The sequence below is a fragment of the Oryx dammah genome, unplaced genomic scaffold (assembly GCF_014754425.2).
Source record: "Oryx dammah isolate SB20612 unplaced genomic scaffold, SCBI_Odam_1.1 HiC_scaffold_27, whole genome shotgun sequence".
Lineage (NCBI taxonomy): Eukaryota > Metazoa > Chordata > Mammalia > Artiodactyla > Bovidae > Oryx > Oryx dammah.
In genome coordinates, this window is record NW_024070211.1 from 56895968 (window position 1) to 56912511 (window position 16544).

A 16544-nucleotide genomic window follows, 5' to 3' on the forward strand; every position below is an offset into this window, starting at 1 on the left:
CCAAGGCCAAATTTGGCTGTTACTCCAGGTGTTTCTTGACTTCCTACTTTTGCATGCTAGTCCCCTATTATGAAAAGGACATCTTTTTTGGGTGTTAGTTCTAAAAGGTCTTGTAGTTCTTCATAGAACCATTTAACTTCAGCTTCTTCAGCATTACTGATTGGGGCAGAGACTTGGATTACCGTGATATTGAATGGTTTGTCTTGGAAACGAACAGAGATCATTCCTTCATTTTTGAGACTGCATCCAAGTACTGCATTTTGGACTCTTTTGTTGACCATGATAGCTACTCCATTTCTTCTAAGGGATTTCTGCCCACAGTAGTAGATATAATGGTCATCTGAGTTAAATTTACCCATTCCAGTCCATTTTTGTTTGCTGATTCCTAGAATGTCAACGTTCACTCTTGCCATCTCCTATTTGACCACTTCTAACTTGCTTTGATTCATGGACCTAACATTCCAAGTTAGATAAACCTATTTGCAGGGCAGGAATTGAGATGCAGATGAAGAAAAAGGATATGTGGATGCAGTGGGGGTAGGGAGGATGGGGTGAATTAAGAAATCAGGATTAACATATACTATTATGTGTGAAATAGATAACTAGTGGGAAGCTGCTGTATAGCACAGGCAGCTCAACCTGGTGCTCTGTGATGACCTAGATGAATGGGATAGGAGTGGTTGGGAGGGAGGTCCAAGAGGGAGGGGGATATATATATATATATATATTTACACACACACACATATAGCTAATTCATGTTGTTGTACAGTTGAAACTAACATAACATTGTAAAGCAACTATACTCCAACAAAAAAGATTAAAAATATCATTCTTTACTTATATACCTATATGTATGTCTATGCCTATATCTGTATCCATATCAACCACATCTCAAAGTTCAAAGAGTTTGTCATTCAGTTGTGTCTGACTCTTCGTGACCCCATGGACTGTAGCCCACCTGGCTCCTCTGTCTATGGGATTCTCCAGGCAAGAATACTGGAATGGGTAGCCATTTCCTTCTCCAGGGGATCTTCCTGACCCAGGGATTGAACCTGGGTCTCCTGCATTGCACACTGATTCTTTACTGTCTGAGCCACCCTCTATATCTTATATCTATACTTGGGAAGATTGCTTTCCATTGCCACTAGCAGTGTATGGAGACACTAGTTCTTCTAAACACTTGGTATTTTGAATCTTTTAAATTTAGGTGTTTTTTTTTTTTTTTTATGTGTAGGACTTTTTCATCAATCAATCAATCAGAGAAGATGGTCAGTAGAACTGAGCACCCTAAGAAGCTGGAATGTGTTCATGGGCAATTAGATTGCTAGAACGAGGCTTGCCATCTATCTCTGGCATGGACTTTGTGACATTGAACTAGATACTTTCTCTCTTTGATCTGGAGCTTTCTCATATATAGTATGAGCATAGCAAGTCCTACCTGAGAGATCTGTGGTGAGAATTAAAAATAATACACACACACACACGTACGTATAAGGCAAGGACATACCGGATACTCAATAAATGATGGCCCTTTTTATTTTATCTTTGCTCTGGGTGGTAGAAGTCACCAAAACATACAAATCAGGCAGAGCTCCAAGGAACTGTGAGGAGGCAGCAGGGACCTTGAGAGTTAAATTTGGAATGAATACCCTCACCCTCCCCTGTGATAGCTTGTAATATTATCTAACAAATATTTCTTCTTCTCTTCCCCAGCATGAACCCAGTGTGACGCCCTGCCCTGTGGGCCATGAGGTTTGTTTTGGCCAATGGAATGTGAGTGAACATGACCTCAGCCACATCCTGGCAGAAGCTTGGAATGTGTCTGCATAGTTTGACTTGGCCTCTGGTCCTTCAGTCCTCCACCATGGGATGAGTATGCTCTGGGCAGCTGCTGTTTCCTTAGCCTGAGCTGTGCTTCTGGAAGCCTCACTGATGCCTTGCTTCAGCTGTGCATGATTGCTGAGAATTGCTGGCAATGTTGGCAGTCTAAGATGTATCAGGATTTCAGTGTCCATGGAAATAATAAAAATAATAGACATAATAGATTTTACTTACAGATAGAAATTAATATGACAGTGGACATATACTCTGATATTTATCTTGGAGGCTGTTAGTACTTGTTTTCTCAGAAACACAAAACAATAGATACAAAAGATCAGTCTGCTTTGAAAAGAGGAAAAACAGCTAAAGCAAATCGCACCCTTTTAGTTATAGTTTTCTCTGTACTGATAAAACTTAAAAGAGTAGAAATAAACTCTACAGAAGTGGAATCTTAGAGAAAGAAATAAGCTAGAAAAGAATGTAGAAATATTTGCAGAAGAGTAAACTTTGGCTATCATCTAGTGCCACCTGTCATCTATATATAAGGAAAGGGTTAATATTAGAAGCTGCTATCCTCCCATCTACTCACCTATGGGTCTATCCATGTATTCGATAGCCTTTCACTGATTGTCCATTGTGTGCCAGACACAAAGTATGGAGGAGACAGAGATGAATCAGATACAGAACAGCCATGAGAAAAAACAGAGACAAACCGTGGAAACACTCGACCAGAAATTCCCACATGATGCTCCAAATTCTACCTAGATATCTGGGCAAGGCTTCTTCTTTGGGAAGCTGGAGCAGCGTGGACAGTGTTTTCACATGATGTTCAGACCCTTTGAGACTAAGTCTTGTAGTCCTTCCCAAGCCCCACAGCAGTTGGCACTGTGGAGCACACAGAGATGGCAGGTGATTGAAAATACTTGGTGTGAACTTAGTGGAATCTTCTCCCATCAGTATCTAATTTTAGGTGACTAGCACAGCCTTGTGTCTTTACCCAACTGGTTCCATGTTATGACCCTTGACTTACCTGGGCAACACTTTCTGGTCTATGCCTCGTCTGCTCCATTCAGTCATTCTTAAAAAAAAAAAAAAAAATTTCTCTTCTATATAGTGTTTGAGGCACAACAAGTACTATATTCCTTTTTTAAGCTTTAATTTTCTATTTCCTGGAATATATTTATTACCTCTAAATTATTTTGAGAATTATATCAGTTAATATATGTAAATCATTAAGAACAGAATCTTAGCTAATATATCTTTGTGTGCTTTTATGAAAATTTCTGAATGACAGAGTCTTAACCATGGAATTGCTGAATCAAAGAATAAATAAATTTAAACACAGAGAGAGACCTTCCAATTAACAATTTTCACATCAAGTCTGTCACATATGAAAGTCTCATTTTTACCATCATAGATCAATGATGCATTAATTTGTAACAATGCAACGTGTGAGAAACAGTATCTTATTACTATTTTAATTTTTGCATTTCCTTGACTAAAAGTAAGCCTACACATCTTTCAGATCTATTTTTGTATTTGTATGATCTTTGTGAATTTCCTTTTAGGTCTTTTGTCCATTTTTTCCTTTGTGGTGATTCTCTTCATTCTTACTGATTTGTTAAATTCTCTCTATATTGTTAATAACTACCATATCTTGGGCTTCCCAGGTGTTTCAGTGGTAAAGAATCTGCCTGGCAATGCAGAAGATGCGGGTTCCATCCCTGGATTGGGAAGATCCCCTGGAGGAGGGCATGGCAACCCACTCAGTATTCTTGTCGGGAAAGTCCCATGGACAGAGGAGCCTAACAGGCTATTGTGCATATGGCCGGACATGACTGAGTGACTGAACATGCATTATATTTTGGTATGATGGGGGTTGTATAAGGGTATACATATGCAAACATCCATAGAGAAATAACCTTAAGATCTGTATACTTTACATTAGTTATAATCCAGTCAAACATTTTAATTATAGAAAATCAGGCAATAGAGACAGACTCACAGAAAATTCAAGTGCTGGGTTTATCAGACATGAACTCTATAATTATCAGTTCAGTTCAGTTCAGTTCAGTTGCTCGGTCATGTCCGACTCTTTTTGACCCCATGAATTGCAGCACGCCAGGCCTCCCTGTACATCACCAACTCCCAGAGTTCACTCAGACTCATGTCCTTCGAGTCCGTGATGCCATCCAGCCATCTCATCCTCGGTCGTCCCTTTCTCCTCCTGCCCCCAATCCCTCCCAGCATCACAGTCTTTTCCAATGAGTCAACTCTTCTCATGAGGTGGCCAAAGTACTGGAGTTTCAGCTTCAGCATCATTCCTTCCAAAGAAATCCCAGGGTTGATCTCCTTCAGAATGGACTACTTGGATCTCCTTGCAGTCAAGGGACTCTCAAGAATCTTTTCCAACACCACAGTTCAAAAGCATCAATTCTTTGGTGCTCAGCCTTCTTCACAGTCCAACTCTCACATCCATACATGACCATAGGAAAAACCATAGCCTTGACTAGACGGACCTTAGTCAGCAAAGTAATGTCTCTGCTTTTGAATATGCTATCTAAAAAATTAGTGAAAGTGGAGACTTTTCTTATCAAGAAACTAAAGGTAGATTATATGAACATATGAACATTACAGAAGTAAAATAATCTATATTAAAGAACTCAACAGATGAGTTTCACAGCAAATTGGACAAGCTTACAGCAGCATTCAGTTCAGTTCAGTTCAGTTCAGTCACTCAGTCTTGTCCGACTCTTTGCAACCTCATGAATCGAAGCACACCAGGCCTCCCTCTCCATCACCATATCCCGGAGTTCACTCAGACTCACGTCCATTGAGTCAGTGATGCCATCCGGCCATCTCATCCTCTGTTGTCCCCTTCTCCTCCTGCCCCCAATCCCTCCCAGCATCAGAGTCTTTTCCAATGAGTCAACTCTTTGCATGAGGTGGCCAAAGTACTGGAGCTTCAGCTTTAGCATCATTCCTCCCAAAGAAATCCCAGGGTTGATCACCTTCAGAATGGACTGTTTGGATCTCCTTGCAGTCCAAGGGACTCTCAAGAGTCTTCTCCAACACCACAGTTCAAAAACATCAATTCTTTGGCGCTCAGCCTTCTTCACAGTGCAACTCTCACATCCATACATGACCACAGGAAAAACCGTAGCCTTGACTAGACGGACCTTAGTGGGCAAAGTAATGTCTCTGCTTTTGAATATACTATCTAGGTTGGTCATAACTTTTCTTCCAAGGAGTAAACGTCTTTTCATTTCATGGCTGCAGTCACCATCTGCAGTGATTTTGGAGCCCCCAAAAATAAAGTCTGACACTGTTTCCACTGTTTCCCCATCTATTTCCCATTAAGTGATGGGACCGGATGCCATGATCTTTGTTTTCTGAATGTTGAGCTTTAAGCCAACTTTTTCACTCTCCTCTTTCACTTTCATCAAGAGGCTTTTTAGCTCCTCTTCACTTTCTGCTATAAGGGTAGTGTCATCTGCATATCTGAGGTTATTGATATTTCTTCCAGCAATCTTGATTCCAGCTTGTGTTTCTTCCAGCCCAGCATTTCTCATGATGTACTCTGCATAGAAGTTAAATAAGCAGGGTGACAATATACAGCCTTGACGTACTCCTTTTCCTATTTGGAACCAGTCTGTTGTTCCATGTCCAGTTCTAACTGTTGCTTCCTGACCTGCATACAGATTTCTCAAGAGGCAGGTTAGGTGGTCTGGTATTCCCATCTCTTTCAGAATTTTCCATAGTTTATTGTGATCCACACAGTCAAAGGCTTTGGCACAGTCAATAAAGCAGAAATAGATGTTTTTCTGGAACTCTCTTGCTTTTTCCATGATCCAGCCGATGTTGGCAATTTGATCTCTGGTTCCTCTGCCTTTTCTAAAACCAGCTTGAACATCAGGGAGTTCATGGTTCACATATTGCTGAAGCCTGGCTTGGAGAATTTTGAGCATTACTTTACTAGCATGTGAGATGAGTGCAATTGTGTGGTAGTTTGAGCGTTCTTTGGCATTGCCTTTCTTTGGAATTGGAATGAAAACTGACCTTTTCCAGTCCTGTGGCCACTGCCGAGTTTTCCAAACTTGCTGGCATATTGAGTGCAGCACTTTCACAGCATCATCTTTCAGGATTTGAAACAGCTCCACTGGAATTCCATCACCTCCACTAGCTTTGTTCGTAGTGATGCTTTGTAAGGCCCACTTGACTTCACATTCCAAGATGTCTGCATTAATAGGCTGGAAATCAGGTCAGTAGAAAATGAAGAGCATGGAGGAAAAAAAAGATGGAAAATACAGAAAAAGAATTTGAGCCATATGGAGCCTGATGAAAATATATAACCAAGAACTGTAATTGAAGTTCCAGTGGGAGAAGAGAATTAAATGGTATAGAAGATTTACTTGAAAAATCATGGTTGATAATTTTCTCCAAATGACAAAAGACATTAAGTTACAGTTTCAAAAAAATGTTATAAACCTTAAGCAAAATAAGTGCTAGAAATAAACCTATATCTAAGGCCATCCGAGGAAAACCGGTAAGAAAAAAAGACAGAGAATTCTAAAAGTAGTTAAAGAAAAAGGACATGTCTCCTTCCAAGGAGCAACGATGAGACTGAAAACTGACTTTCTTAGTGGGGTTAAACTAGATTTTCTTTTTGTCTGTGTACACTTTACATGATCAGCAGAAACTAATATAAAGCTACTATTTAGGGGAAAATCCAGGTATAGTGGCTAGTACTATATTCCAGTGATATGGCTTTTCTTTGAAATAATTTTCCACATTATCCCAACTTTGTAGATTGTCTGTAGATTCAATTTATATAAAGTCTAAAAATAACAAATGCTGGAAGGGGTACAGAGAGAAGGGAGCTCTTCTGTACTGTTGGTGGCAATGTAAATTTGTGCAGCCAGTATTGAAAACAGTATGGAGTTTCCTCAAAAAATTAAAAATAGTACAACCATATGATCCAGCAATCCCAATCCTGGGCATACATCAGGACAAAACTAGAATTCAAAAAGATACATGTATCCCTTCATTCATAGCAGCACTGTTCACAATGGCCTAGATGTTGAAACAACTTAAATGTCCATTGACAGATGAATGGATAAAAAAAGATATGGTACACATATACAATACTATTTAGGCATAGAAAAGAATGAAATGATGCAATTTGCTGCACCATAGGTGGACCTAGAAATTATTACACTAAGTGAAGCAGGGAAGAAAGAGAAAGTTATATACTATACAAAGTCACTTATATATGGAATCTAAAACATAACACAAATGAACATATCTACAAAACAGAAACAGACTCACAGACATAGAGAACAGACTTGCGACTGACAATGAGGGTGGGGTGGTGGAAAGATGAATTGGTAGTTTGGGGTTAGCAGATACAAACTATTTTTTATATCAGGGATAAATTACAAGATCCTACTGTGTAACACAGAGAACTATATTCAGTATTCTTGGATAAACCAGAATGGAAAATAATATGAAAAAAATATTTATATATAAGTATAACTAGATCACTTTGCTGTACAACAGAAATCAACACATAATAAATCAACTATACTTTAATAAAGATTGCCGGGAGAAATATCAATAACCTCAGATTTGCAGATGACACCACCCTTATAGCAGAAAGTGAAGAGGAACTCAAAAGCCTCTTGATGAAAGTGAAAGGTGAAGGTGAAGGTGAAGTCACTCAGTCATGTCCGACTCTTTGCGACCCCATGTACTGTAGCCTGCCAGGCTTCTCCATCCATGGGATTCTCCAGGCAAGAATACCAGTGGGTTACCATTTCCTTCTCCAGGGGATCTTCCATACCCAGGAATCGAACCCAGGTCTCCTGCATTGGAGGCAGACGCTTTAACCTCTGAGCCACCAGATATACAGATGACACCACCCTTATGCAGAAAGTGAAGAGGAATAAAAAGCCTCTTGATGAAAGTGAAAGAGGAGAGTGAGAAAGTTGGCTTAAAGCTCAACATTCAGAAAACAAAGATCATGGCATCCGGTCCCATCACTTAATGGGAAATAGATGGGGAAACAGTGGAAACAGTGTCAGACTTTATTTTTGGGGGCTCCAAAATCACTGCAGATGGTGACTGCAGCCATGAAATGAAAAGACGTTTACTCCTTGGAAGAAAAGTTATGACCAACCTAGATAGTATATTCAAAAGCAGAGACATTACTTTGCCCACTAAGGTCCGTCTAGTCAAGGCTACGGTTTTTCCTGTGGTCATGTATGGATGTGAGAGTTGCACTGTGAAGAAGGCTGAGCGCCAAAGAATTGATGTTTTTGAACTGTGGTGTTGGAGAAGACTCTTGAGAGTCCCTTGGACTGCAAGGAGATCCAACCAGTCCATTCTAAAGGAGATCAGTCCTGGGTGTTCTTTGGAAGGACTGATGCTAAAGCCAAAACTCCAGTACTCTGGCCATCTCATGTGAAGAGTTGACTCATTGGAAAAGACTCTGATGCTGGGAGGGATTGGGGGCAGGAGGAGAAGGGGACGACAGAGATGAGATGTCTGGATGGCATCACTGACTCGATAGACGTGAGTTTGAGTGAACTCTGGGAGTTGGTGATGGAGAGGGAGGCCTGGTGTGCTGCGATTCATGGGGTCGCAGAGAGTCAGACATGACTGAGCGACTGAGATGAACTGAACTGAACTGAAATTTAAAAAATCCCAAATGAGTTCCAAGATGTTAAATTGAATAGGAACATTCAAAACTGCAAAAAATAAATAATAATAATAATAAATAATAATAATAATAAGAAACAAAAACAATCGGTCCTCTTTTTCTTTTTCAGAAAGCAAATATATCTAATCAGCCATTCTAGTTTTGATTAAGAAGAAATGGTGGCTTATCCTCTTCCAGGAGGAGTGAAAGATAAGTCTGACAGCAGCTCCTGAGGGCACAAGTTAAATAAGAGTGAGTTTCGAAGGAAAAACTACTTTGAAGGAAAAAGAAATCATTTATTTGGATATATATATAATAGTAGAAAATTTACTAAAACGTTAATAGACTATTTTTACAGCAGTTATACACTTATGGAAAAATAGTACAGAGAGTCTGCAAGCACTTCTATAAGCACTTCTCTCTACAAACAGGTTCCCTGATTATTCATCTCTTGCATTGTTGTTGTACATTTGTTATAATCGATAAACCAGTATCAATACATTTTTAATAAATAAGTTCATATTTTACATAAATTTTTACTCTGTGTGTTGTAGTTTTATGGATTTTGAATAATGTTACTTATCCACCATTATATTATCATACTGAAAAGTTTCTCTAACCTAAAAATTTCTTCTTTTCCACCTATTCATCCATCCATGAACTCCTGACAGCTACTCATGCTTTTTGTCTCAGTAGTTTTACCTTTTCCAGAAACGTCATATGGCTGGGATCGCATTCCCACCAACAGTGCATGAGAGTTCCCTTTTCTCCATACCCTCTCCAGAATTTATTGTTTATAGATTTTTTAATGATGGCCATTCTGACCCATGTGACCTGATACATCATTGTGGTTTTGATTTGCACTTCTCTAATAATGAGTGATGTTGAGTATCTTTTCATATGTTTATTAGCCTTCTGTATGTTTCTTTGGAGATATGTTTGTTTAGGTCTTCTGCCCACTTTTTGATCTGGCTGTTTGTTTTTCTGGTATTGAGCTGTATGAGCTGCTTGTATATTTTGGAGATTAATCCTTTTGTCAGTTGATTCATTTGCTATTATTTTCTCTCATTCTAAAGGTTGTCTTTTCACTTTATTTATAGTTTCCTTCACTGTGCAAAAGCTTTTAAGTTTAATTAGATTACACTTGTTTGTTTTTGTTTTTATTTCCATTATTCTAGGAGGTGGGTCATAGAATATCTTGTTGTGATTTATGTCAAGGAGTGTGCTGCCTATGTTATCCTCTAGGAGCTTTATAGTTTCTGGCCTTATCTCTAAGTCCATAATCCATTTTGAATTTATTTTTATGTTAGGAGGCGTTTTAGTTTCCTTCTTTTACATGTTACTGTCCCATTTTCCCAGCACCACTTATTGAAGAGGCTGTCTTTTCTCCATTGTGTATTCCTGCCTCCTTTGTCAAAGATAAGGTGCCCATTGGTATGTTGATTTGTCTCTGAGCTTTCCAGGGCAGGAATTTGCTGTATGATGCAGGGAGCTCAAACCCAGTGCTCTGTGACAACCTAGCCGGGTGGGAGTTGGGAGCTCCTTCAAGAGGGAGGGGACATATGCATGCCTATGGCTGATTCTTGTTGATGTATGGCAGAAACTAGCACAATATTGTAAAGCAGTTATCCTCCAAGTAAAACTAAAGTAAAAGAAAACAATTGATAATGTCAGTCCTCCACTCATAAGACCTCAGGAGCCTTCTACTGCTTGTGGAAGTTAGCCTAAGCTCTTTGGCCTTGTGTCAGTGGTCACCATATCAGAAAGAGACAAATCTACAGAGCAACACACACTGTGACATTGTGTCATCCCAAGAGCAGGGGCAGCAGTGAACTTGACTACTGACCTACTAAATCTCAGGGTCTAATTCCTGAAGTTTACAGCTGTCTTGGGAAGTTCTGCCTTCTTCTGCCAGATCAGTTTTGTCCTCTGACTGGTTTCCACTGGATCCTCTGATGGATGTAGAAGTTCCATGACAAATACATAAATACCTTCCACTCAATGATATCTCTTTTGCTATTGTACTATGTTTCCTGAAGTGCTAGCTTCAGCTTTCATTCCTTTGGATTAAGGAATGGCTTCTTAACATGCAAATCAAAGTTTACATCAGACTAACACAATTTCACATTGATTAATTAGCTAGAGAAACTGCAGACAAGCACGGTAATATTAAGTAAGTCTTAGTTATCATTACCTCAGTGTGATTCATTTTCTTTAAATGAGGAAAGTGCAGTTTAGAGAAGTTAAGTGATTTGACTAATGCCACTTGGCAATTTGATAACCGAGCTGTGCAATCAGTGCTTTTTAACTTTAAACACTGTGCATGCGTGTGCATTTTCTTTCATTTGTGTTTTCCTTTAGGTGTGTGGTTAATTTCACAGCTTGAGAAAGTGCTGAAAACAGACCATGTAAACATCTTTTTGTTGGATGCAGGGAATTCCCTGTGACTGAAGCAGTGACTTCTTAAAGTTTGCTTCTGAAGCTATGAGGTCAGATAGATATCCTCAAGTTTAATTCTGCTTCCTTCACTTACTGATCTTTGGAAATGATTTCATTTATCTGAGCTTGTTTTCCTATCTGGAAAAAAGGGATACTTTGTATTCAGCCATGTTGTCCGAATCTTGACATTACTGACCTTTTGGAATGGAAAATTGTTGGGGGTGAAGGGAAGGGGCTGTCTGGTGTAGAATATTTGGCAGCCTCCCTGATCTCTACCCATTAAATGCTGGTAGCATTCCCCCTCACCCAAAATTGTGACAACCAAAATATTGCCAGACATTGCCAGCTGCAGTATAAAGTCATCTCAGTTGAGAAAGACTGCAGCAAGCATCAACTAACACCTGTTTCAAGCCTTCACACAGTACCTGGCTCAGGACAACTGTTCAACAGTGTTAACATTGCTACCTTCCTGACCGCCTCACCTGCCAGCTTCAGGACCAGTTCCATCTACCATCACTCTCCCCAGGCTTCCCCTGTGGCTCAGCTAGTAAAGAATGCACCTGCAATGCGGGAGACCTCAGTTTGATCCCTGGGTTGGGAAGATCCCCTGGAGGAGGGAAAGGCAATTCTGGCCAGATTTCCATGGACTGTTTAGTCCATGAGGTTGCAAAGAGTCGGATACAACTGAGTGACTTTCGCCTTCATCACTCTTCATTTTGAGGAGAACCTCTGTACTCACGTTTGTGGAAGGAGACATTTGCTGGGTTTGGATCAGACAATGGCTCAGCTTGCCGATTATGCTTGTTAGTCACCCAAATTGGTTTAAATTGGAAAGTAAACCTGGTGGTATCATTTTTGAAGCTGTCTCACACACATTTTCTACCTTTTCCTTCACATTTTCAATGAACTTATTCTCAAATTGCAGGCTCAGATAAAAATGACATGTATTATGCTTTTTAGCTGTGATCTTGTTTGTGGGGAAGGCACTGACCTTTACTTTTTTTAACCCAGAAGCAAATATATGATAAAATGTGGCTTTGGGTGCAACCAGCAGATTTGGGATATACTGCAGAGCAAACCAGACCAATATATGGCCACTGATTGTTGAGTGTGGAACATAGGGCCCAGTATGGAAGGACTTTGGAGCCCCTGATAACAGTTCAGTTCCCCAAAAATGAGGATAATGAAAGATAAATGTCCATGTATAGGCACTGATTTTGGTTTAATAGTGGTCGTAGGAGAAAGACTCATCTTCAGGATTGACTGAAGGTTGGAGTGTTGGGAGAAGTGGGTGGTGCATGTGGTCAGAGATAACGTGGTTTAGTGGGAAGCTCTTCGCACTTGGGAATGCTGGGCCAGCCTGCCTGGAAAAATGGGTCCTGGACCTGGGTAGGCATCTCATTCTGGTCATCAAAGCAGAGAGATGTCTCTGGGCTTGTCTAGCACGTTCCACCTAGGCAAAGGCAGATTCAAGGTGTAATTTAGAAAACCATGGCCACATGGTTAAAACTGGAAGCCATTTGGGAGGAAAAGTGGGTGCACGGTTTCAATGTGGAGAGCTGTGTTTTTCTTAAGCTTTCCTGGATACCCTTATGGATGGTCTCTTTAGCTGCATGTGAATCTCAGGAGCATCACTGACTTGGAGTCTGTGTACTGAACAATTTCTGGGCGCAAGATTCATCCAGCAGAAACCTCTGAAGGCAATGACATCATCATGCTTCAAATATGTAATCCAAGCCTCTTTTTTAAAAGATGAACATGTGTTTTTTATTTTATTAAAACATAGTTGATTTACAGTGTCATATTATATTAGTTTCAGGTGTTCAACACAGTGATTCACTTATAAGCACACATGTATACACATATATTCTTTTTCAGATTCTTTTCCCTTATAGATTATTACAAGATATTGACTATATTCCCTGTGTTATACAGTAGGTCCTTGTCGGTTATCTATTTCATATAGAGTAGTGTGTACGTGTTAATCCCAACCTCTTAATTTACCCCCCCCCACACACACACTTTTTTCTCCTTTGGTAACATGTTAGTTTTCTATGTTTGTGGGTCTATTTCTGTTTTGCAATTCCAGCCTTAAAATGCCTAAGAGGAGGATGTTTATGTACTCATATTACAGATAAGGAAACTGAATCTCAAAAAGGCCAAAGGTCATAAGCTATGGACCACAATGGTCCATAAGTGGATTCAAACTCAGCTCTGACTCCAAAATCTATGTTTCTTTTTCCTGCACCATGCAAAGGCTGTGATCAAGCTGTCTAGTCTGGTGAGTAAGCACAGGTGTAACTAGATTTCAGGTAGGAAGTTGTCTGTTTCACAGGGGTAACAGAAATAAGACACAGACACACCAACTGTCCCAGTGCCTGTGCCTCTTCATTCTGATCCTGCTGAGAGTCCCCTCAGAGGGTCCTCTGAGAATCCCCAAAGCTCCTGCTCACAATAAGTATAAGCCATAACAAATTCCGGCGACTTCAAACGTCAGTGCTGTTAGGCTGCATGCAGACTACCTGGGCTGCTTGTTGAAATGACTGGGATCCTACCCTGGGCATGAAGGCAGGGTACCTCTAGACAACTTTATCTAGGAGATGCTCTCTGATAGTTCAGGTAAATCACCAGCTCCCACTTGCTACAGGACTCCTCCATCACTCCCTTACCCCAACTGACTGCTCCTCAACCTCAGGTCAGCTCACTCCTCCATCCGACTCACCAGATTGAGCTCAATGTCCTTGCCTTGTAATCCCTCAGTGGCCCCCACCTCAAATCCTAGTTTCCACCCCAGCAGGTGATGAACTGGATATTGAAATCATCTGTTGCTGTGTTGATCTCTGCTACTTTCTAGGACAGTGGTTCTTTCCCAGGGTGATTCCTTCATGAGATACTTGACAGTGTTTGGAGACAATTGGTTGTCACAACCAGGAAAGGTGACATCCAGTCAGTGGAGGCCAGGGATGCTGCTGTGCTTCCTGTAACACTCAGGACAGCCCCTCAGCAGAGAATGATCTGGACCCAAATGCCAATGATGCTTTGGTGGAGAAGTTCTGTGGTCAGCTATCTTTTCTCTGTTCACTAGCTGTGCACCCCAAGCATGTTTCTTACCTTCTCTGTGGCTGGCTTCTTCTGTGACATGGCTTCTTAGAGAGCACTGACCTCATACACAGTGGGAAGGACATGAGTTAATATATGCAAAGTATTTAGAACAATGCCTGGCAGGCAAGGGGTCAGTGACAGTTTGCTAGACCCACAGTGCTGGCCTCAGGTGGAGTTTAGGGCCTTCAAGTTCCTCTGACCACACTCCACTCAGCATCTAGTCTGCTGGACTCCAGTCTTGCTGCCTGGCTCTGCACCACGCACCAAGGATTCTCTTTCCTTGGCCCCACAATTTACATTTCAGATCCACTGGGCTGGATGGAGTTGGCCTTCTGAAGGTTTAACCTTGAGCCCCTGGTTAAGTCCCCTCTATAAAACCTGCACCATGGGAGTGAGGCAGGCTGGCGCTCTATCACTTCAGAACTTCAGTGGATTATTTAGGTGATCTGGGTGCTTCTTCCCCAACCAGGCCTGCTTGAAGGTAGTGTTTCTGTGACCTTCTGGGTGCTGTGGGTGACCCTGAGGCCTTTCAATTATGCCCCAAAGCCTCCCTGCTTGGCCCCTTTTCCATACCTGTAACCAGACAGAACTCTACAAGGCCTTCCCAGAATAAACCCCACCCTGGTCCTCTGCCTGCCTTTTGTCTGTAGAAAAACTTTAGTCAAAGAATAAATTTAATCAGAGAATTGAGAAAATGCAGAAAGAAAAAGAGTCAAGGAAGACAAAATAATATACTTTAGCCATTAAACAAAGTCAAAGATTTTAATTCTTCCTCAAAGATTATAGATAATATTCTGAGCCATGTCCTTTGAGCTGTTCTGCAGCTATTGAAAATCCTACCAGGTGGATGAAGTTAACTGTGTACACTGCCCACAAGCAGATAGACCCCAAAGCAGTTGGAACCAGAAGGCTGATGATGCTGACTCCTGATTACCTCATCACCAACCAATCAGAAGACTGTCCATGAGTTGATCACACCCTCCTCTTTGAACCATTGCTATGAAACTCCTCACTACCTGCTCCAGGTGGGGACACACAGTCTTGAGGGCATTAGCCTGCTGAGGCCCTCTTTGTCTGGCAAAGCAATAAAACTATTTCTTATTGTTGTTGTTGCTTAGTCACTAAGTCGTGTTGACTCTTTTGTAACCCCATGGACTGCAACCTGCCAGGCTACTCTGTCCATGGAATTTTCCAGGCAAGAATACTGGAGTGGGTTGCCATCTTTCCTTCTCCAGAGGATCTTCCTGACCCAGGGATCAAACCTGCATCTCCTGTGTTGGCAGGCATATTCTTTACCACTGACCACCACGAAAGCCCCCTATTTCTTTTTACTTCACCCAAAATTCTGTCTCTGAGATTTAATACAATACCAGTGAACATAGCCAAATTTCAGCAATGTACCCTGGAGATACAAGGCAAAATAAGACACCTGATGTTTGCTCACAGGAAACTCTCAGACAAGATGAACACATAGCTCAAACAGGAGGCCTCCTCAGTTGGTCAAATGTCTAGAATCTGGGCCTGAAATTTGGGGGCCGAAGGTCTGCCTGGGCAGGGGGATGCCATCTCAAGGGCACTGCTACTATATGGGGCAGAACACTGCCCCTCCACACAAACATCACAGTTACAGCAACCTGCTGCTGGTTACTACTGTTCTGAGTTTTCCTGCTGGGAAACTGAGGCTCAGGGAGGTCTAGTCACTTGCCCAAGGAAGAGGGAACCAGGAGAGCCTGTCTCTTCCACATGTGACATTAGTCAGTGACCTCACTGTCCTACCCTTTCTGGCTCTTATGTTTGGGAATCATGGTGCCTTTCCAGGGAGGAACTAGTCCCTGGACAGATCCTACCTATTCTTCTCTGTGCCCGGTGATAACCTGGAGGCCATCCATGTGTGTATGAGCACGGCATCTGCTCTCGTCCGGCCAACCTCAACCACACTGGCCTTCTTGCTTTACTTGGAAGGTGGTCTGGTGCCTTGTCTTAAGATTGATTGCCTCCACCCACCTATGCTGTTGGACTGGCTGGTTTATACATTGCTTCCTACCTTGCAAATCATTTCCAAACTTGCTTATCAGACTCGGAAGGCTGGAGGAGCCAGGCCATAAAATTAAATGAAATTACCACAGAAACTACAGTGTTTGTGGAATTATAACTGGGAAGATGGCAAGGGGAGGTTTATGACACCCCCAGGCCTATCTGCAAAGTCATTATTCAAAAGGCTCTTGTTTGCCCTGATGTCCAGGCTTCACATCATCCTTGGCAGCTTGGAAGGGCTCGCTGGCCTCCACGCTATTCTCAGATTAACAGAACATTGGAAAGGTCTCAGGCTCAGCTCGGTAAACTTTCTCATTTTATGGGTGAGGAAGTTGAGGTTCAGAGAGGTGTCAGGGCTTCACAATGTGTTCATGATGGGATCAATATTCAGACTCAGATCCCTTGGCTCATAGCCTGGTGTCCCCTTTCCTATCATCTTGGAGCAATT